At 49.5% G+C, this 24322-nt stretch overlaps 1 long non-coding RNA gene across 1 annotated transcript; it reads right to left on the reverse strand.

Moving 5' to 3' along the window:
- LOC140428812 (uncharacterized) lies at positions 1-22809 on the reverse strand. The gene is made up of 3 exons (XR_011948895.1): positions 22728-22809; positions 7513-7641; positions 1-150 (listed from the first exon to the last, which is right to left on the reverse strand). It is a non-coding gene; the product is annotated as an uncharacterized lncRNA (long non-coding RNA).
- Between the last annotated feature and the right edge of the window lie 1513 nt (positions 22810-24322).

The raw sequence follows: 24322 nt of genomic DNA on the forward strand, positions 1-24322 counted from the left end.
TTTCCTGAGACATAAATGTGGAGTTTTGAAATGTAACTTGCACAATCCGTTATTGAGACAGTCGGCCTGCCTGTATTGTCTTTGCCAAATTTAAGGAAAAATGAGATGGCAATATTGTTGATCTGTGCCTTCACCGTGCCATGAGTCCTGCTACAGAAAAAGGATCCAATATAATTAAAAATGATAAAAGTCAAATGTTAATTGACGCTGGAACTGAATGCTCAAATCTATTTTGCAGGTTAACAGGAAAAGAAATAAACAAACTCAATTACTCCGCGGGATAAATCATTAAATTACATTTGCAGAAAGATGGTAATATCATGACATGAATATCTTTCTTGACTGTTGCACTCTCAGGTTACCTGTGAACATCAAAGACTTGGCAATAAAATTAAAAGAATTCCCTTGGCATTAAATCCGAGCTCTGTTTATTCAGCTTTGATTCATATCTGAAGACTTAAGTTCCGTGGATTGGAAATTTGTGAAGTACGAAAGTTTGTTGCATCTAAAATTTCTATGGCATGCAGATCTTTTTCTGGACACTTGTGCTGATGGCCTGTGGGAGAGGATGTGATGAGCTCAGCCTGCCAAAAGGGCTGGGATGAGCTCACCTCAGGGCAATGTTGATGATAGAAACATAGAAACTAGGAGCAGGAGGAGGCCATTCAGCCCTTCGAACCTGCTCCACTATTTATTATGATCATAGTTAATTATCCAACTCAATAACCTAATCCTGCCCCATATACTTTGATCACCTTCACCCCAAGTGCTATATTCATTTCAATTGTTTCTTGAAAAGATGCAAGGCAAGATTCCCTGTTTGAGAGATGTGCTGACACCGGGACTGAATCACGAGTGTTCTATATGGACGAAAGCGATGCCAGTCCCGTAGCGATTCAAGTCGCATTAGTGGGCTAGCACCGGCGCCACGTAGAACTTGTTCATTTCCAATGCATGCCAACCCTCAACCCAGCCAAGATGATGGCACTGGTCGCGCTGGAGCACACCCATCCCATTGATAAGTCAGCTGAGCCAGAGGGTACCTGGGGGGGGGTGGGGGGGGGGGGGGGGGGGGGTGGCCTGGGGGAGCACCCATGCGACTTGTGGTGCTAAGTTCCCAGTGGGCAGTCAGCGGCTTGCGCAGCCACATGTCTGTGTTTCAGGCATTGATGGTCCATTATTGGCCACTCTGACCCTACAGCCCATCTCCTAGCTGCCACCTGCTACTCCTCTACCCGTGCCAGAATCTCCCTGGCCAGCGGCACATCTGTCAGCACACTATTGCGATGTTGGACACTGTTTATACCCTCTCCTTCACCGTCAGCATCCATTTTGCCTGTGTCCCGATTTGAAATATCACAAGTGAACCTTGCCGTTGGTAATTCCTCCTGGCGGTGGTGGAGCATCGCAGAAGGCCCAGAAAATATCAGGTTGAGCCCATTAATGATATGCAAATGGCCTTTACTGTACAATTTGCATGCCCACACTAGCGTGCGGGGTAGAATGCATTTATGTCACTGTCAAGGGAAAGGAGCATGGCCTTCCATTTGGCGCCTGGCGCTAACCTCGATTTTCGGCTGACAGCGAATTCTCTGCCAAATTGTGTTTCCCGATTCCGGTGTCGGCTGGTGGAGAATCCTGCCCACAATGTTTTGGCCTCAACTACTTTTTATGGTAACGAATTCCACAGGCTCACCACTCTGGGTGAAGACATTTCTCCTCATCTCTGTCCTAAATGGTCTTCCCCATATACTCAGCCGGTGATCCCTGGATCTGGACGCACCTACATCATCGGGAACAATCTTCCTGCATCCACCCTGTCTAGTTCTGTTAGAATTTTATAAGTTTCTATTAGACTCCTTCATTCAGCGAATGCAATCCTAACCAATTCAATCTCTCCTCATACGTCAGTCCTACCATCCCAGGAATCAGAATGGTAAACCTTCACTGCACTCCCTGAACAGCAAGAACATCCTTCCTCAGATAAGGAGATCAAAACTGTACACAATATTCGAGGTGTGGTCTCACCAAGGCCTTGTACAATTGCAGCAAGACATCCTTGCTCCGCTACCTGAATATAAAATGATATCAAAGATGCTCGGGCCGTGGGAAAGTTTTAAAAATTAACTGCCAATGGTCGCTGAGTGAAATGAAATAAAAGTCGCCATTGTGCTAGAGGACTTTTGAGAGAGAGCTGACTGGTGGTGATTTATCGTGAAGGCCATCACACTTCAGGCAAGGAGCAAGGTTGGGAAGGCAGGGCCTCCATGGATAACCTCAGCCGGGATGGGATTGAACCTCCATTGTTGACATTGCTCTACATCACAAAGAAGCCATCCGGCCAGCTGAGCGAACTGAGACCTCTGATACCTGTGGTTTTGGAGTCACTAACTCCAGCCCCATTACATTTCATATCCATGACTTTATTGGGGCAGCCAGAAACCATGGGCGGGATTTTCCGTCAACAGAGACCGGAATTGGGAAACATGATTGGACGGAGCATCACTCTTCAGCCGAAAACCGTGGCTAGCGCCGGGCGCCAAATGAAATCCGTTGCTCCGTCTTGCTGTACACCCTATTGACCGCCCCCCACGGGCCGCAGAGCAACCCTGGATGTCTGGGTGCTCCCACCCACATCTGGGCACCATCCTGCTGGCGGGGTAACACATGGCCCACCCAAGGAGGATGCCCACAATAACTCGCAGAAGAGGGTGCTGGTGTGGGTTCACAGAGTGTACAGCTGGCATGTGTAGGGCCAGTCACTGGTACCCTTGTCGGCACAGTACGAAGTCTTACAACACCAGGTTAAAGTCCAACAGGTTTGTTTCGACGTCACTAGCTTTCGGAGCGCTGCTCCTTCCGCAGGTGAAGGGAGGCCTCAGGTGTCGGCAGGGACGGGAGCTGGGGCCCAACGCCCCCCCCCTCCCCCCCCCCCCCCGAGGCACCGATGGGGCCAGGGATGTGGTGCGGAGGGCAGCGTGCCAGGGGAAAAGCCGGGGATGGGTGTAGGGATGGTACGGGAGGGGAGGGTGGGAGTGAGACATGTGGGCGCAGGGGCTGCAATGCAAGCCAGGGCCATCATGTGCTCCATTGGGCCAGATCCGTCACCAGTGTACTCACCATGGTAACCTGGCCGCACTTTATCACCTGCAGGCAATGGATTTCTGTATCCAACCAGGTAGAGTTGCCATCATTCTAGCCACCGCAATCCTGGCGGACGCACGGAGGCTGTGCACGCAGGAGCTGCTCGGGGAGGGCCCTGCAGAACTGAAGCCTGCCCCAGAGGAACAGGGGCTAGCCGGGGGTGTGGGTGGAGAGTGGGCCGCCCAACAGGTTGAGGAGGATGTGGGAAGGAGGCGCTTGTCGCCGAAGAATCCCGCTGAGCAGGGGGCAGTCCAACATCTCTGCCTGATCATGGCGTACCTGGTACCTTGGGGTTGTGGGGATGTTCGCCCTAAACCTTTGCACCACGGGGTCCTTCCAGGCACCGAGTGGGGACCTGGCCGGGACCTCGAAAGACTTGTGCATCCGCGCTGTAATAAAGGCCCTGTATGCCCGGTCGGCACAATACATTATCTTCGGTGTCACCAAGCCCACCAGGTTGCCCAGGCAGCAGATTGTGCCACCATCGCCAAGATGCCCCAGGTCCAGGGGGTGATGCATGTCCCCCTACGAGCACTGCCGCATGAGAGGGTGGGCTCCGAAAGGAGTTACACTTCATAAACATGCAGTTGGTGTGTGACCACGAGATGTACATATGCACATTTGCACCCCATACCTGGGCAGTGTGCATGACGCCTTCATCCTGGCACACCTGACATTTCCCGACACCTTTGAGGTGCTGACCGGGTGCGGGGTTGGCTCCTGGGTGACAGGAGTTATCCGCTGAGGTCATGGCTGATGACGCCTATCCGGAGGCCACAGATTGATGAGGAGACCTGCTACAATGATGCCCAGACAGCGACCAGGGACGTGATCGAGCAGTGCATCGGCGTGCCCAAGTTGCGGTTCAGGTGCCTGGACCACTCTGGAGGGGTCCTCCAGGATAGCATCAGGAGGGTCTCCTACATCGTGGTGGTCTGCTGCATCCTCCACAACATTGCACAACAAAGGGGCGATATGCTGGAGGAGGAGTACAATTGCCAAGCCAAGCCCGATGAGAAGGATGCGGATGAGGGCCAAGGTGGGCAGGGCATGGGGCCCAGGTAGGCACAGGAGGCCGCACAATGTGTGCACATGGGACAATCGAATCATCTCGCCGTTCGCCGACTAGGCAGCCCCACCGTTCCGTCCCATTCCCCCCCCCCCCCACAAACCCTCTGCTCTGTTCACCCTGCCTGCACACAACCACCATCATCACCGCAACTGTCTAGCCTCCCTGCACCCACCAACCCCGTCTGTGCTCCCTCCCTGCCTGACTACACGGGTTGGCAGTATCAGTGGGTCTGGTCCATGGGATGGAGGATGATGACGATTTGCTCCATGCTAACCTCTGGTGCTCTGCCTCGTTAGTTGCAGTCTGACCTCTGTCCTCGGTAGCACATTCACTATCAACCCAGATGATCCCTTCATGCGAGCTGGCCATTCTTCCGCATGGTCCCGTCGAGCATGCAGAGCATGGCCCAGTCACTGAGGAGCATCACCAAGAGCGTCAACACCATGGTGCAGACATTGGGGAGCCGCCAGGGCTGACAGAGCCAGATGATGCAAGGGCAGCTGAGACTCAATCCAGGTGCCCACCATCCTGAGGTGGACCCCAGGGTCCTATGGACACCGACCGGGAGATGGGGGTACTGGGTGCCAACCCAGATCCATCCCATGAAGTAGGTGGCCACAAGCTCCCCAGAATTCCACTCCTCTGATGAGATCACATCTCGCAGTCAGCACATGGTACAGGGCGGCACGGCTGTGCATGTGCCGCCGTCAAGTGCACCGGGGCCCTCCAGCCCCAGAACCCTCTGAGGATGCCTGCCAGGGGCATCGAAGGCCACGGGACACGGTAAGCAGCTGACTGCCTGCATCTCTGATGTGCATCCTGGGGACACACCTAGATGTAGCGGTAGAACAAGAAAGACCAAGTACGTTGAGAATCACTGTGGGCACCGGAGAGGGGGTGAAGGGTGGGTGAGGATGTGGTGGGAAGAGTGGGGCCACACCATCGGGAGAGTGGGGCATTGTTGGACATTGTGAAACATTGGAAACCCTTGACCACAACCAGCACGATGCCTCTGTCACTTACTTCCGCAAAGCAGGGCGACCTCCAAACACTTGGCCATTCTCTTCAAGCACACCGCATGCAGGTGACAGGTGTGAGCGAGCACTCAGCAGACAGGCAGGAGTTAGACTGTGGCATAGATTGAGGAACACTCCATGGCGTTCAGCTCTATGTGGGTTATCATAACCCCCCTGCACTCGACAGTGATCCACTGACAGTGCCGACACAGTCCCAGCACCCTGGAGTGATGTAACACAGAACCCAGGAGGGTGGGGAATTGGGCAGAAGGAGTTGGAGAAGGAAGTAATGATGGACCAGGCCACATCCTGTGTGAAGCGGGCGAGTATGAGGGCCTCCCTGGCCCTCTGGGCTTACCCGACACTCGCCGCTGCCACCTGTCCTCCAGTCCCTGCTGGTCTGGCGCCTACTCATCATCCTCGTCCTCCTCCTCCTTGGAGGTGGTCACTGGTTCCTCATCCCCTACCTACAGCTCGTCGCCTCGCAGGCGGCTCTCCAGACGGTTTACTGCAGGACATCACTGGAGCAGTCGAGGCATCGGTCGGGCATTTTATGCAGTCCAATGCACCGCTCAATGACAACTTGGGTAGCTACATGGGCCTCGTTATATCGGGTCTCCGCTTCGGTCTCCAGCCTCTGTACTGGTGTCATGAGCCAGGTCCTCAGCGGGTACCCCTTATCCCCCAACACCCAGCGGCCATCCTGGGTTGGTCCTTGAAGAGGCCGGGATATCTGACTGCCCCAGGATGTAGCTGTCGTGCACACTCCCTGGGAAGCGTGCACACACGTGCGTGATCTGCATGTGGTGGTCTCACATCAGCTGTATGTTCCGGGAGTGGAACGCCTTCCTGTTAATGTAGGACACTTCTAGTTGGCCTGGTGCGTGCAAGGCAACATGCGTGCAGTCTATTAGTCCCTGGACCTGGGGCATCCCGGTGATGGCGGAGAATTCTGCTACCTGAGCAGCTTGTTGGGCTTGGTCCATGCCAAAAACGACGCAGTTTTCCGCCTGGGCGAACAGGACATCCGTGGCCTGTTGGGTGCGCCTGTGGGCTGTGGCCTGCGAGAAGCCACACGTCTCCGCTCGAGCCTTGGAAGGATCCCGAGGTGTAAAGGTTCAGGGCTGCGGTTATCTTGACGGCCACGGAGAGTGGGTGTCCGTCTCTTCCACGTGGTGCCAAGTCCGCGAGGACATGGCACAGGTGCCGCACCATCTGCTTGTTGTTGCGGAGCATCCTGCGACACATGCTGTCCATCACCTGCTTGAATGACTAGCAACACCTGTGCACCCTTGGCCGTTGCGGGCCTCCCCATTGGGTCCCACCCTGGCCTGATGGGCGGCTGAGTCCTCTGGTTGTAGTGCAGGGTCCGGTACATGGGCTGCCGCCTTGAGCCTCTGCAGACGCTGCTGCTGGCGTCTGCTGCGTCTGGCCGCACCCTGGAGCTTGTTCTGCAGGCCCCAAAAAACCATCCATATCGTGCAATAGTTGTAAAGAATTGGGAGAGGGTGGTGGACTGACAAACAGCTGTGGCTCCCACCCCAGGACCCTCCATTCCCCCATTGATCCTCCCCCTCCCCCACACAAGGAACACTCTGCCCATTCACAAGGTTATGGGTGGTCGATGGGGCAGACGGGCAGGGATAAGGGTTGCCCCCAGAACGGGTCCACATGATCCAGTAGTTGGCTTGGCAGAGCTGCACGCGGTTGCTTCCCCCAGTGGACTACGCCCACCACCTTCCCCTTAACGAAGATAGCTACTCACTTCCTCGTCTCCCCGCAGAAGCCTTTCTGCCAGGTTCATGTTTATAAAAAGGTGTACTGATCGGCGACAATGATACCACTTGCTGGGGAGGCCGATGAATAACGGGAGGCTGTTGGATATGGGGTGGCTCCTGTTAATTGTATGCAAATAGGGCTTAAGTGGTGATAATTGGCTTCTCACCATGCTACGGGGAGATCATGATTTTGCCTATGGGAGTAAGCTGGTTTTGTCGCAAACTGTTTGGCGCCCGGCGCAGTTCTCTTTTTTGGCCTCTCCCACTATTCACCGGTCTCGTCTGCTCTCGCTTGAGCACAATGAGTCCAGAAAATCGTGCCCATTAAGTGAAAATGAGGCAATAATGTATTCAGTGTGTTTTCCAATATATTTGGAATTACTTAATTCTGCAATAACACCAGAAATAAACCTCCACAATAAATTGCATAGGGTACCAAACAAGAGAAATTATTCAAATTATAATACTGTAACGTTTGTTTTCCGAGGTAAGGAGTACTTACAAAATTTTTGATTTGATCAGCCAGTTACCATTTGTCTCAATGTAACCATTGGACATCGCAACTTTCAGTCCCATGTTCGGGACTAAGATGATACTCATGTCTGGCAAATTCACGTTACGTATGGTAACACTGTGGGGAAAAAAAATTCTGCTGGATGAATTGTGTTTATACTTTAACTAGTAAGTCTACGCAGTACACTCATCCTTGTTTTCCATTTGGGCTACTTCCGTGACACTTGTTAAGAAAATAAACATGCACCTTGCATAAGTCGATCAATTTACTCTCATACTTACACAAAATTCTAATGTTCAGGGGGTACATTTTTATATAGTTCATATAGTGTGTTAGCTGAATGGCCAATCCTGGGCATGTTAAAATTGCACCCTCAGGCTAGGATTCTGTGGCCCACTGCGATGTGTCTCCGCGCAGCAGATGAGGTGGGCGATTTAAATCTCTGTTCAGTTCGCGGGACTGTACTATCCCCCCAAGCAGGAGGAACTGTAAAATCCTGGCCGAAGTCTTGGCTGAGTCACAACTTCCTTCAGTGAACATTGGAAAGACTTAAGTTGTTGTTTTTGCCACTTGACATCAAGACTACTCCAATACTGACAACGCCATTTGCTTCTCTCTCCGTCCAAACAAAAAGTGACTTGAACTGAGCATCACCAGTACCTCAATCCTCCCCAACAAAGCTCTTTTCCACTATCGTTGCCTCCAAATTTAATGCATTAATCCACCACTTTAACCCCCTTATGTTGCAACTGTCTGCTCCAACCATGTTTGCCTTTCTCTCAATCCCACTGAGTGGTTCTTCAATGCTTCTAATTTCTGATCTTTATGCCTGGCCTGATTTTTGCTCCTGGGTCAGGATATAGAAACAGGATATGTCCTGACTCCGCCAGCCTGATGTGGAAGAAAGAGGAACACTGGCCGCAATTCTCCCAAAGAATTTCAAAGCGTGATCTCTGGCGGGAAATGTGGTGCGATTCCCGCTGGGCCAGTTGCCGTGATCTAGATTGCAATCCACCAACGTTAGTTCATAAAATGATCCTCCAAGTGATTCATGCCGAGCCAGAGTCCCCAGGCATTTGATTCACCTGACTCAAGGCTGAGCTGTTTGCTGTTAACAAGGGGGAGCTGCATGAAAACCATCCCTCAGCACTCATTCCCAGTAAAGCCAGGGGGATGGCAGCACAGAGACCTGCTCCTCACTCCCTGGAGACAGACCTGAACATGCTTCTGGACACCGTGGAGGAGAGGTGGGGCACCCCCGACTGGGCAGGATACCGCAAAGTAACTTCACCAATCTAGCCTGGGATACGGTGGCAGCTGCAGTCAGTGCCAGCAGCCTGACCAGGAGGACCAGTATCCAATGTCGAATGGAAATCAATGACCTCCTACGGCTGCAAGGATGAGTTCCCACCTGTCTCCTGCTGACATCAGCACCGTCTGTAACCTCTGGAATATCACCATTAACCACTCCCTGCCATCTCTCAACCTCCCGACACCTGACCCACCCCCCAGTATCTTCCTCAGAACCACCCTCGGCACTCCCTATCTCAACCCCTTCCTGCCTAGGCACAATGCCCACACATTCCAGCTGTGATAGACCCCCTGACCTGCCAGGCATCCAACTCATAATGTCCTCACAGGAGAAGATTGCACACAATAAAAGGGAAAGGGAGAAGACTGGTGGGGGGATGCTTGAGTTTTAAGTCCTAAACCCCTGTGAGGAAAGGGCATGGGGGAGGGCACGAAGTGAGCAGTGACTGACAGTGAGGTTGGCCTGCACCAGAGAAGTGAGGATCCACTGCATCTTCATCCAGATGACCTGTCTCAAGTGAGTTGTTTATTTCCCTGCCCCTTGTCCTTCCCATTCACTGAACCCATATCCCTTGTGTTGCAAGATCTCCATCAGATGAGGCCAGGCCATCTGGAGTTGCTGCCCACCCTGCAACCAAAGAGACCACCACAGAGGAGAGCTCTGAGGAGGACACAGACCACGTGTCACAGCTTTCCCCTGCATCATCCATCAGCGCAGTGACACATACCTCGGTGGGCGACATTAGTGGTCAGGCTTCTGGGTTATAATCTGGTGAGCGCCACACAGCTGCTGATGCACATCAATTGGAGGCAGGACCGTCCAAGGGAGACAGCAGTCAGCGGTTTGCTGGATTCCAGGACACAGCTGACCCCTAGCCAGATGTCGGATCTCTGGAAAATGTTCTCTCTGAGCTGCTGGAAATGCAAAGGAAGAGCCATGAAATCCAGGAGGGGTTCTCGGCTACATTCCAGCAACTGCAAGGCTGATTGGAGGTGTCCAGAAGCCTTCAGTTGCAGGAGATTGTGTCGGTATTGTGTGGCGTCCAGGCCAGCTCTGCAAGGGTGGAGTCTGCAGTGAAAAGTCTGGGGCAGAGTGTCTGAGCCATGACTGGCAACCTCCAATACATGGCTCACTCACTGAGGTGCAGAAAAATGGCAGCCTCTAGGGCTGGCAGCATCAGGTGGCACTGAGGCTTTTGGAGCTCACTCCAGCTTCGCTTCTGTCCCATGGAGTAACCCAGGGCCCATGATCACCTTGGGGGAGGAGGAAACACTGGAGCCCATCCACCAAGGAGACTCAGGCATTCTCCAGACCTTCTAAAACCCCCCCCATCTAACATTAATGCATTTCAGGGGCAGCGGACAGAATAAGGTGACACGGCGACACCAGTGACACCTATAACTTGGCTGGAGCCCTCAAAGGCCAGGGTCTCTGGAGGATGCCCGACAAAGGCACCACAGGCCACAGGGAACATTAGGCAACAGGTCGCCTCTACCTCTGATGTGTATCCTGCGGTAACACCTAGATGTAGCAGTAGGCCCCCATAAGATTAAGAATGTTTTATGAGCACAGAGTGGACATGGGTGAACACGGGCCGGGATTCTCCCGCAATTGGCGGGACGGCCCGACGCCAGCGCCAAGAGTGGCATGAACCACTCCGGCATCGGGCCGCCGGAAGTTGCGGAATCCTCTGCACTTCCGGGGGCTAGGCCAGCGCCATGCCAACCGGTGGCGAAGGGCCGCCATGAGCTGACGCGAGTTGGCATATGCGCAGAACCGCCAGCGTGTACTGGCGCATGCGCAGAACTGCCGGCATGTTTCCTGCGCATGTGCAGGGGGTTTCGTCTCTGCTCCGGCCATGGCGGAGCCTTACATAGGCCAGCGAGGAGGGAAAGAGTGCCCTCATGGCACAGGCCTGCCCGTAGATCGGTGAGCCCCGATGGTGGGCCAGGACATTGTTGCCCCCCCACCGGGGCCGGGTCCTCCCCGTGCCCTCCCAAGGACTCCACTAGCTGCCCTTCAAGCCAGGTCCAGCCGGTATGGACCATGTCTATTTCAAGCAGGTGGGACTGCCCGTAAACGAGTGGCCGCTCGGCCCATCAGGGCCCGGAGAATTGCCGGGGGGTCCTGAGTTCAGATGGGGAGATATACCCCCCTGTGGGATAGGGATCAAACACAGAGGCATTGCAGCTTTGAGGTGCAAAATTCTATAATATTGTCAATCGTCTCAGTTCTACATTATTACTCACTTTCTAATAGTGGGCGGGATTCTCCGACCCCCCACCGGGTCGGAGAATCGCCGGGGTGCGGCGTGAATCCCGCCCCGCTGCTCCGACGCCTACTGCCAAATTCTCCTGCGCCAGTTTTCGGTCGGGGGCGGGGATCACGCCGCGCCGGTCGGGGGGCTGGAGAATTCGGCAGCCGGCGTCGGAGCGGGATTCACGCCACCCCCTGGCGATTCTCCGACCCAGTGGGGGGGTCGGAGAATCCCGCCCACTATTAGAAAGGGAGTAATAATCCAGAACTGCGACAATTGGCAATATTATAGAATTTTGCACCTCAAAGCTGCAATGCCTCTGTGTTTGATCCCTACCTCACAGGGGGTATATCTCCCCATCTGAACTCAGATCCCTCTTCAGACCATCCAAGCAATTCCAGCAGTTAGACCCCATGAGACCCACAGTGACAGATATCCTGAAATCACTGCTTCTTCACTCATTGACCCCTTGAAGCAGTGGGGCAAAGAAATGTATCCCCGACCCACACTCAGACATGAGCCCAGGAGTCAGTGGGCAATCAGCAGACACAGGAGTCAGACCTAATCTGGACCTGAGGAGTACCACAGTTTACCTCAGAGTGAGTCATCATCACCCTTCTGCTTGGCAAGTTACCCGCTGACACTGCCAACTCAGGCCCATCACCCTGGTGTGATGTCAAATAGACCTTTGAAAGGAGGGGAGGGGGAACATGGGTCACGGGAGGGGAACAGGGTTTGGGGAAAGTGGAGAACAGGCCTCATGGAAGTGCGTTTTGAGGCAGGGGGGCTGGGGTGGAGCGTGGTGGTGTCGAGTTGCTGGACACAAAGGTTCCTATTTGGCAAATCTGGGGCTAGTCCTTCGTGCCTGTCGGACCTTGGCTACTGCCTGTTCTTCATCCTCTGGGTCCTCATTGGACTCATCCTCCACTCCTTTCTGGTCTCCTTCGTCCTCAGACGAAACCATACGTTTCTCCTCCTCCAGCATGTCTCCCTGCTGCTGTGCGAGGTTGTGGAGGGCACAGCAGACTACTACAATGTTAGAGAACATCTGCATGATCCTGAGGTGGTAGTTATACAGGATCTGTACATTTAGGGGATGGAACCCCTTTCTGTTCATAAAGAGTGCTCCCTAATGTCACGGTGCTCTCAAGGCAACATGCATGCCATCAATGGACCTGGACCAGTGGCATCCCAGCAATGGTGCAGAATTCTGCCGCCCGGGCATCTTGGTGGGCCTGGTCCAGGTCGAAGTGGATGTACTTCGATGATTGTTATCTCCTAGATGTGCCAGTGGGCTGACGATTGTGAGATGCTGCATAGTTGCCCGCTCAAACCCTAGAATGACCCGTGGAGTAGACGTTGAGGCCACCAGGAGTGTATCTTCTCCTGCATGGGGCACCAGATTCATGAGGATGTGGCACAGGTGCTGCATTGGCTCGATGGTCAGATGCAGTCTTCTGTGACACAAGGTGTCTGCCAACTCATTGAAGAACCATTGAGGCCTGTACACCTGAAGTCAACATTGGTGTACTCTTCTGGTCCCCTCCTCAGCTTGATGGGCGGCCGGGACTTGAGCCTGAGCAGTGATCCCCTGTTGCTGTGGTGCAGGCTCCAGTCTGCGTTGGCCTTGACGCAGTGACCAACGACTGTCCGCCTCGACTGTGGTCATTAGGATGATGGCCAGCTCCACTGGCTCTATCCCAAAATACACCTTAATTCTGAGAGGAAACGGAGAAGGAGAGAGAGAGAGACAGTCAGTAAGGTTATCCATCCCGGGACTCTCATCACCCGCGCGCCCCCCCCTTGAGGCTGATCCTTAAGGCTGACAACTCATCACCCTCCCCAGCGCACAGCGCCATCTTCAATATCTTCCGTCCATAACACATCATCATCTCAACGGCCATAGACACTGCCTCATGCCCCCTCGTAATCACTTATAGTCACATCCAGGCAGTCCCCTCCCTTCATTTTGGCAGCAAAGGGCTCTTCATGTGCTGTGGATGCCCATGTGAAGCTATATGGCTCCTGCATCCACCGGTGCAGTCATGTGGTCGGTGCTGCGAGGTGTACCAGGTACAAAGCACTTTCTGCAATTATACAGGGCCTTGGTGAGGCCCTCACATGGAATATTGTATGCAGTTTTGGTCTCCTTATTTGAGGAAGGATATTCTAGCTATAAAGGGAGTGCAGCCAAGGTTTACCAGACTGATTCCTGGAATGGCAGACTGACATACGAGGAGAGATTGAATTAGTAGGATTGTATTCCCTGGAGTTCAGAAGAATGAGGGTGAATCTCATAGAAACCTATAAAATTCTAATTGGACAAAACAGGGTAGATGCAGGAAGCATGTTCCCGATGGCGGGAGTGTCTAGAACTAGGGGTCACAGTCTGAGGATACGGGGCAGACCATTTAGGAGATGAGTAGAAATGTTGTCACCCAGAGACTGGTGAGCCTCTGGAATTTGTAGTAAAGTTCAAAACATTGTATGGTTTCAAGAAACAGATATAGCACTTAAGGTGAAGGGGATCAAAGGATATGGGGGAAAGCGGGATTAGGCTATTGAGTTGGATGATCAGCCTCGATCATAATGAATGGCAGAGTGGGCTTGAAGGGCTGAATGGCTTCTTCCTGCTCCTATTTTATTCTATAAAAGAAGACATACTGCAACAGTGAAACCACAGAGCCTATTGAAACATCAAGGGGAGTGAAATGCTTCGCCAGAAACAAGCTACAGAAAGGTTCTGTCCAATGAGAGGACTTTAGGACAGATAGACTGCAGCTGTGCTTTGCCTGTTACGGAGTGTTAAACATGAAAGAAAGCAGACTTCAAGGCTTTACAGACTCAAAGCGACTTCCATCCGGGGGAAACACCTGGCCTGCCTCCTCCTGCCCAACTTGAGCCCCCATCCTCCAGGTCCCTTGAAGGAGCCCCCACAGCATATGGCCAGTAGCTACTTTGCCCTTTTGCTCCCTGGAGGTAGGTGGAGAGGTGTACTCACCTGCATGCACCCCCTCAGAGTCCATGGCGCCTGGTTTCCACTTTTAGGGATCTGTAGTGAATTGCGCCTGTGTGACTTTACGCAGGTGAGGGAAATGGGAGCATACCAGGAGGCCACTGCATTTGTCTTTAATCTCACTCATGAAATTAAAATGAATGCAAATCAGCTCTGGTCAGGTTCTCACCATTTCTGTGCAAGATCCCGATCACGCCAGCTAGAGCGGGCCGGGACCATCGGAAACTGTTTAACACCCAATGCAAATCTTGTTTTGTGTCTCCCCCGGAATTCTCCTGACCTAGCATGATTTGTGCCGGGCACAACCTGATGAAGAATCACCTTACTGTGCTTTAACTGCAAGAAACAGAATCATTTTGCACACAGGTGTTTGACCGAAAGAAGCAAAACAGGTCAATAGAAATGTGCACTGGAGAGATTTCAACGGATGAGTCAGGTGAAGAATTATACATGATGGAAATAACAAGTTGGTTTCATCAAGTTTATAGTGGACAAACTATTTGTGACTGTTACAATGATGACCACAGAGGGAGAGCATCAAGCAAATCAGAAGTGCCAGATAGACACTGTACATCATGCAGCATAATGACCTTCACAGATCTGTGTGAAGTGGCTCAAAATGGCAATCCAAAAATGAAACCCTCGAAAGAAAGATGGAGGTTGTATGATGGCACGAAACACATACCACAGAAAAATGATCTGAGAGCCCAATGTAATGGCAAGAAGAAATATTTTGAGTTGCAGGTGATAGATGGGACACAACAACCACTCATTTCAGCTGAAGCAAGTCTAAAGATTGGGCTGATAACCCTGAACGTGCCAACAGGGAAAGGGCAACAGACAGAAGGGGACAGTATTCAAGTCAAACACAAGAAATGAAATGAAAAATGAAATGAAAATCGCTTATTGTCACAAGTAGGCTTCAAATGAAGTTACTGTGAAAAGCCCCTAGTCGCCACATTCCGCCGCCTGTTCGGGGAAATAAGCGGTCATGTCACTGCGATGAAATGCACGAGCTGAAAGTAAATTAAGCAGTTACAGCGGAGATTTTTCAATTCAGAGCTAAATTGATAGGCTTTAAGGACATAATTCCAGCTGAGTATATACCGTTGAAAACGCACGATAAACTTGAGTGTTCAATGAAGCATGTTGTGCGCGATCAGAACAAACAAATTTCAGAGTCAGCATAAAGTTACCAGATGGAAATAATGACGCTCAATTTCATAATTGACCATTCAAAGTGGGAGTCAAAAAACCCAAACAGGTGATCGGCCAGACAAAGCAGCCAGCAGAAAATGCACGCAAAGAAGTTGCAACTTTAATGTTGCCTTGAAGAATCATGTAGCCATGAAAAAGCATGAGGATCCATTCTGTGTCAAACCCTTAGCGCCCTCAACATGTGTCGGGCCATGTGTAATCCTGGGACATGTTAGAAAAATTGTCACCTCGATCGTACACGATGGAAGTGAATGACCAAATATACCAGTACAATCGCAGGAAATAAACGATGAACTAGTGAAGTTGTTCCTTCACTGTAATCAGCTGGTCGGGAAGAAGGGATCTCACCAGCTGGACTGAACACAGAATGATCACCAATAACAGAGGTTCATGTGGCCCCAACCACCCGAATGGAAAAACATGCAACAAAGGTCATGAGAATGACACTCTCTCGACAAAGAACATCACCCAGATGAACAGCCAATGTCAACGCACACATGCACCATTGAGAAACATGCATGATTTAAAGACTATGGACGGAATCTTCCCAAAATTGCACAGAGTGCTCGATCAGGTGAGAAAAGCTGTGTGAAACTTGGCAGCTTTACAAACGCCTTTTCTCACCTGATTAAACAGCATCTGCAATTTCAGAGTGCAGATGAAGATTACACAGCCAGCTGCAGGCAAAACTGGGATTCTGAAATCACGGCACCATTTGTAAAGAGCGCCCCAATTGTAAAGAGCGCCCTAATCTCAAAGTTAAATTTAAGTCCCTATTGCTCCCCTCCAGCCCAGTGGACATCAAGACCATCCCCTCCACTCACGCCCTTTTTGGGTGTGAACTTGATTACTTCACCGACGGGGGTGGTGGGAAAATTTCAAACTGAGATCTCGCCTGCAGAAATCCTGTTTTTGGCTCCTTTCGCGATTTAGCGGCAATTGCGGGATTTGCTCCCATAATCAAAGGGGCCACTAAATCGCGACCTACGTGTGCAATACACGTGCAGTAACTGACTAATAGAAAAAATAGTGGTTAGTGCATGAGAACAGTGGGTGAATATTGGGTAACTTGAGTAAATTATAGTCACACAGGAGCATGCATGCAAAACTGTTTTTTGTTCATTAGGCAAGGGGGGATTTTTGCATCTTTTGTTCAAAATGAAAAGGAGGATATTTTGGTTTTGAAATGTAACCAGTTTTAATGTCACATCTGGATTTCCATAGTCAGGTGACTATGTCACGCTGCTGCCTCTAGAGGCAGACATCTTAAGGCAGTTCTCACTGAGAACACACTGAAGATATCCTTATACATGAATGACTTCCAATGGCATGTCTGACAGCTCCTGGGAATGGACAACCATCCTTAATAAGTATAGTAGTATAAGTAGTATAAATTTAAGTATGGTAGGCCCGATCCCTGTCAAAATTTGGCTCCTCATCCCGCAGACAGTCAAGACAGGGTTGACCCTGCTTTCAGGCCAACCAGTGGAACTTTGGCTGTAAGGACAAAATTCCAGCCAAAGTTTCAGATCAAATGATATTTTATTGGAACTGACAATATGCTGATCCATATGTAAATAAATTATTACCGAATATAAAATTGCTTAACGCATTACATGCAGTTCATTTAAAATAAATTATCCATAGTGTTTGAATTAACAATACCAGACATTTAAAAACTATGAATGTCATCTAGTCTTTTTTAGCATTTGTTGGGATCTGCAGATTTAAGTTTCTCTGGGGAAAAAAGCATGATCTCATTCTCTTACACTTCCCCCTGATCCTCTTATTTCTATTTTCCAATGCATTTCCATGGCCCTTTTAAAAAGCTATCATAGATGCTGTTTTAATACTGTTCCCCTCACCAATATTTCTGAATTTGACATTTTCTGCAGTTGGTGGAGGGGACACATTGCCAAAGTTAGCAGACAATATAAAAACAGAGTACAAGGACTGTGAAGACAATCGTGAACAAGTTCAGAAGTGTATAGACTGATTTGTGGAATGGACAGATGGGTGTCATGCAATTCAATGAAAATAAAGTTAAGGTGATAGATTTTAAGAGGAACTATATACTCTACATTCAAATCCTAAAAATAGTAGAACAGAAATGTTTAGATGTTCAGAGACAGAAATATGAGGACAAAGTGCCAAAGCTGTAAGTACAAAGGATTGGATTCTGCATTTCAGAGAGTAAGTGTTGATGCCGGGACTCATTCGGTGGTGTTCTATGACCAGGGAGACGGCGCCGTTCCTGGAGCAATTCAGGATCTGTTAATGGGCTAGCACCGACACTATGTGGAACCAGAGCAATACCAATGAAAGATGGTGTCTGATTTTCCAGGTTCAGGATTGGCACTCAAGAGGCTGACAAGCTGCAGCCTTATATAAGCACTCCAGTCCCCACACACACTCATTCCAACCAACAAGCTGGCAAACCGAAGAGTGGGACCCTGGTTCGTGGTAACGGTGGTGCCTGCCTGGGCACCTCAGTCCCGGGAACACACACCAACCCCATGTCCCATACCCTGGTCACCCTCCGCTACTCCCCCTGGCCAGACGCCTCCCCACCCCCAGCCAGCCATGCCAGCAGCAGGACGGCAACCCACGGTCGCACCTCTGGGAACATGACCAACCTCCGCTCTCTTCCTCAGCAGCCACTGTGCCTGTTTCCTGATTCTGAAAACCACGAGTGAATCTCACTGTCTGTAATTCCTGGTGGAGGCGGAGAATCGCGAGAGCCCCAGAGAATACCGGGACGGGCCTATTAATGAAATGCCAACAGCGCTAACTGTACGTGCAGCTTAGAATGCATTCATGCCATTGTTGAGACACCAGAGCGTGGCATTCCGTTGGGCGCCCGGTGTTGGCCTTGTTTTTCGGCTGATGTCCAATTCTCTGTACAATCGTGGTTCCCAATTCCGCCGTCGGCCAATGGGGAATCCCGCCCAAAATATCAGATCCCAGGTCTAATAAATATGGGCAATGCTACAGCTAAATTCTTTATTTAGATTGGAATATTATGTCCTGTTTTTGTGCCCGATACTTCAGGAAGAGGTTCAATGTCATGGAAAGGATGCAGAATCGGTTTAATAAGATATGCTAATGATGAGCGTCTTCATCCCGAATCTTCCAATCTGGAGTCTAAATTCAGTGGCGGGCGTGGAAGTGAGAGTGATTTTTGTTGGGAGGTAGGATGGCTGACCACACCACGACATTCCGTTGTTCAGCTCATTACATCTGTAAGGATCCTGCCGATCCCCACGGTGGGGATAGGAGAAAGTCACTGTACCCACCATTACCTCCAGGGGACGAAGGTCTGGGGGTCATACTTAAAGGGCAGCCGGAAAGCCTGAAAGCTATAGCCCTTTCATCTGTGCCTGGCCCACTGCTCCACCCTTCGCTGCGACCCTTTCTCCCTTCCTTGGTCATCCTCCATGCGACTTGCCCCACCACCACAAATGCCTAGGCTGGCATTTACAGATGCTCCCAAATGAGGGCAATGCAGTGGCAACTCACTGTTCATCATGGACGAAGTTCACCTCATCAAGCGCACACCATTCATGTACAGTCGAGAATGTGAACGTTCTAATTTCTCGTTGGCGGGGAACTTAATCCCGGCAAGTCTGCATTTTGATGAGCGTCATGACAGGCTGATGCATGCCCAAGGGCTTCCCAACATTATTCATCAGGATGATCGACCCACCTTTAATCTGTCTTTAAAGTCCCGAGAACATAATTGCTAAAGTTCATCCCATCATCGGAAACTGATTTTTGGATTCTCGCTAAATTAAGTTCTTTTGTCCGCCAAGCTTCCCGGTGCTGGTGAGAGCAGATGATTTTTAAATTATATTTTTTTATTGAAAATTTTGAATATATAAATGCAAAAATACAAAACAAATGAACAACCCTAAAACAACCACCTACGCCGCAACAACATTCCCCCCCATGCCCACCATCCCTAACGTTTGACGGTGACCAGTTCCTTGAAATACATGACAAATGGCTGGCACCTTATGTAAAGATTCCCAATCGAACCCCTCAACGTATATTTAATTTTCTCAAGATACAAAAACTCCATGAGATCCCCCAGCCGTGCTGAGACAGTGGGTGGAGAAGTTGACATCCACTTCAACAGAATCCGCCTGCGAACAATCAGTGAGGCGAAGGCTAAGACATCTGCCCCGCATCCGCCTGCAGCTTTGGTAAGTCCGACATCCCGAAAATGGCTTCTGGGGGACCAGGTTCCAATTTCCTTTGTAAGATCTGCGACATGGTGCTGAAGAAGGAACCCCAAAAGTTCACTAGCATAGGAAATGCACAAACATATGCATGTGATTCTCTGGGGCCCATCTACCCCCACAATGCTCACCCTTATCCTCTACCCCCTCAAACACTTGGCTCATCCTTGCCCTTGTTAATTGTGCCCGATGCACCACCTTTAATTGTATGAGCCGGGCCTTGTACACAACGAGGTGACATTCAACCTCCGCAGGGCTTCGCACCACACCCACTCCTCCACTTCCCACCCCCTAGTTCTTCCTCGACACAAACTAAAGACCCATCCCAAACCACTCCAACACTGCAAACAAGTACTCTCACTCTACCCTGTCAAAGGCCTTCTCAGCATCTAACGCGACTATCATCTTTTGTTTCCCCCCTCTCTGCCTAGTAGGCGCTGCACATTAGAAGATAATCGCCTTCCCATCACAAAACCCGTTTGATCCTCCCCAACTACCTGTGGTAGGCACCCCTCCAACCTGAGCACAAGCACCTTCACCAAAATCATTACATCCATGTTTAACAATGAAATGACCCACATTCCAGCGGGTCTTCATCCTTACCGAACAGAAGTAAAACAGACGCCTGACTCATCATCTCTGGGAGTGACCCCCAAGACATTGAGTCTTTAAAGCCCTCCGGCCTGCAACACTTTCATAAAATTCCACCGGAAACCCATCCCGGCCCTGGTGACTTCTCTGACTGCATCCTCGCTATCGCTCTCCTAACATCCTCCACCCCCAACGGCTGGTCCAACTCTTCTCAATCTTCCTCCTCCACCCTGGAGCACTCCAACCCCTCCAAAAACCCCACCATGTCCAAATAATCTTCCAGCAGCTCTGAACTGTACAACATGTTATAAAATACTCCTTTCACCTTCTCCAGCGCTGACACCAGCTCTCCTCCTTCATACCCTGCATACTCATCCACCAACTTGTCCTTCCTTACACAAAAACCCAGATGCGCTAGCAGCCCCACATCCAAACGCCACACCAGCCATTGGGCCGGCCCCTCTCTAGCACCGTGTCTACCAGGTGTGGAGCATGATCGGAAATCACGATCGCAGAATACTCTACTTTCCTCCCCCTCCCCCATCAGCTTCCTCAGCATCGTCGCAATAAACTCTGTCATCCTCGGGGCCCTCCACTCCCTTGGGCAGCCCCACGATCGTCAAATTCTGCCACCGCGATCTATTATCAAGATCTTCCACCTTGGCTCTCAGGCCCTTATTTCAGTCTTCTACCTTGGCCATTACAGCTTCCAGCAAGGCGAGCTGGTCACTGAGCCTTGTCTGTGCGTCCTCCATCCCCTTCAACACTTCACCCTGCTCCCACACCGTCTCCGAAGTTCTTCTAAGTGTCTCCCTGATCGGGGCCAGAAGATCTTCCACCGACTGCTTGAGTGATTCCAGCATCTCCCTCCCATTCCGCTCAAAATGCTTACTGAACTGTCATTCAAATTCCGCACCATCATCTCCGCCAGTGTCTCTACCATTATAAAGGCAGCCCCACCTGGTGAACCTGCCTCTGCCATCTTCCCTGCCAACACACCTTTCGCTATAATCGATCCTGTGGCAAACTGGTGTTCGAATCTGTAGTGATCTGTATATCTGTATATATACAAGGAGTTAATTTAAAGACACTACAACTAAGTAATCGCTAGAGGGCAGCACTAGAGATGAATAAATAGTCAGACTCAAGGGAAGATCTGCCTCTTCACAGGAACAGGGTCTAGTGACCACAAGAATACAAGGACAGCTCAGCACAGGTGTAGATAATCATAAGTATTCCTTAATCAATCATGTTCATGTAACATCTAGTTTAAGTATTGGAGAGAGAATAAACTCACAGTTAATTAGTCAACATTACTCAATAAAGCATTTGCTCTAATTGGAAGACTATGAGTGTTAATCATTATCGAGTTAAAGATCATCCTGGAAGAAGCAAGTGAGTAACACATGTTGCACAAAACAATACAATATTACTATCAGAAATAGTAATATAATCGGATCGATCCTGCCGGCGGACTGGTGTTCGAATGACATTCTTTGCCAACCAAGTCTCACCTGGGACAAACTTTCTAAAGATTTCCCCGCCAAATAACAGGTGGAAAGGACCAGAAACCCAGGACTCTAGTGGGAGCTACCCAAAGTGTCGCCACCATATCATAGAATTTACCATAGAATTTACAGTGCAGAAGGAGGCCATTCGGCCCATCGAGTCTGCACCGGCTCTTGGAAAGAGCACCGTACCCAAGGTCAACACCTCCGCCCTATCCCCATAACCCAGTAACCCCACCCAACACTAAGGGCAATTTTGGACTCTAAGGTCAATTTATCATGGCCAATCCACCTAACCTGCACATCTTTGGACTGTGGGAGGAAACCGGAGCACCCGGAGGAAACCCACGCACACACGGGGAGGATGTGCAGACTCCACACAGACAGTGACCCAAGCCGGAATTGAACCTGGGACCCTGGAGCTGTGAAGCGATTGTGCTATCCACAATGCTACCGTGCTGCCCCGGATATGTCCCGGAGAGCAGAAGATTTTGCTCTTAGTTCTGAGAAGAGACTAGAAAAAGTGAGACGCTTTTCCCGAAGAGAGATAAGATTAAGGGGAAGTTGGATAGAGGGTGATGATGGCTGTAGATGAAGTAAACTAGTTATACGTTTGATGAACTGGTTGCTGAAGAACATAAATCATTTACTAAACAACAAATCATGGGGAATGTTTTGTAATGTGTTTTGAGAAGAAGCCCAGTCAGAAACAGTATGAAAACAGAATTTGCGATAGCTTTTAAAAAGGGTAGTGGAAATACATTTAAACAGAGAAATAAAAAAATGAGAGGGAAATGTGGGGGAATGAGATCATGTGGTATTTCAGAGAGCTGGCACAAGTGTGGTGGGCTGAAGGTCTCCTTCGCTACTATTAAATATTATGGATACAATTTCAATTAAACATTCCACAAAATCTCCACATAAATTCAAAAGGAATTGAAACTATTTTAGATAAGCTGATTCCTAATAATACAAAAAGAAGAAATAATACGATAAAATAATAATAAAAATAATAACTTCCATTAGATGATTATTATCAATGAAATTATAATTAACATACCTGTCTATGTTGTATTGAAGTTGATGTAAGGCATTAGTATGTTTGATGCCCGAAATGTCTGGAATTTTGATATCGAACAACCTATTTTGCAAAACAGACATTACGATCTGGCAACCTGAAAAACATTTGCACCTATTATTTTAAGTCATTTGAAATGGCAAAATGGATATAAATTTTAATGGTGTGCTGTGATTGTCAAAAGTCTTCAGCAATTTTCATTTGTCCTCCTTCATAAAACCATACGATGATCTACTTCCACAATTGGCATTATCCACATGATCCTATCGTCTCACTCCGGCCTTTGCTACCAGGCTCTGCGATTCAATCATCTTTGCATCAGCACCATCTTGAAGGACTTGACAACATAGCAGATTTTGCTTTTGGTGACTTTAAAGTAAGATATAAAGTAAATCTTAGCAAAGTAAATTTTATAAAACCTCGCCTTTGTAACAAGGTGACAAGATTTGGTGTGAGCTAATCAAGATTATCAGGCAAAGAATGGGGGTGGTTGGTCAAGGAATGTTGGACTAGTCAACTTTAGAGGTAAAAGAAAGTCATGTAAAAGGGTTTCAGCAGAATAATTTAGAGGAGTTAAATTTGGGAACATTGCGGAGGTGATAATAGGCTGTTTTAGTGATGCCATGGCAATGAAGTTGGAAAATGCCCCCCAAGCTTACAATTCACTTCCCATGATCTTTATTACCTCCTCTCCCTTCATTGCTCCCTTCACTACTTCGCCCCTGAGGCATCTTTCCCCTTCCAAGAACTCTAATTCAATTGACGCCGGAAACTCAAATCATAGTTGTAAGCTATAGTGCAGTACCGAAAGATGAATATTTGAGAAGAGGAAGAAACCTATGAGAAGTGTAACAGCTATTCAGTGTTAAGTAAGCAGAGAATAGGGAAGCAGAGAATAGGGATAAATGGGTCTTTTTCAGATTGGCAAATTGTAACTAGTGGAATGCAACAGGGACCACTGCTGGGTCTCAATTGTTTATAATCAACATCAATGATCTGGATAAAGGGATCAAAAGTATGGTCGCTAAATTTGCTGATGATACCAAGATAGGTAGGATAATAAGCTGTCAAGAGGAAGTAGAGAGGCTACAAAGGGCTATAGATATGCTAATTGATGCAAAACGATCTGGCAAATGGAGTATAATGTGAGTAAAGGTGAAGTTGTTGGCTTTAGCAGGAAGAATAGGAAAGCAGCAAACTACTTCAAAGGAAAAATATTACAGAACTTGGAGGTACAGAGTCCCAGTATATGAATCATGGAAAGTTAATATGCAGGTACAGCAGGTGATTAGGAAGGCAAATGGAATTTTGGTGTTTATTGCAAGAGAAATGGGATTTAAAAATAGGGAAGTGTTACTACGGCTGTGCAGGGCCTTGGTGAGAGGTGCTTGCAGTTTTCATCTCCTTATTTAAAAAAAAAAGGCCGGTATTCTCCAGGGTTGCCTGCTAGGAGCGGTATTTGTCTTTGGCCACAGAATAGTATGTCAGGCAGAAATCAAGATTTGTGCCGGCCAGCAGACCCGTTGTAAGTCTATAAAAAGTCTTCAAGCATTACAAGTTTAAAGGTCTGTGAGATG

Source organism: Scyliorhinus torazame, chromosome 8 (genome assembly GCF_047496885.1).
Source record: "Scyliorhinus torazame isolate Kashiwa2021f chromosome 8, sScyTor2.1, whole genome shotgun sequence".
Lineage (NCBI taxonomy): Eukaryota > Metazoa > Chordata > Chondrichthyes > Carcharhiniformes > Scyliorhinidae > Scyliorhinus > Scyliorhinus torazame.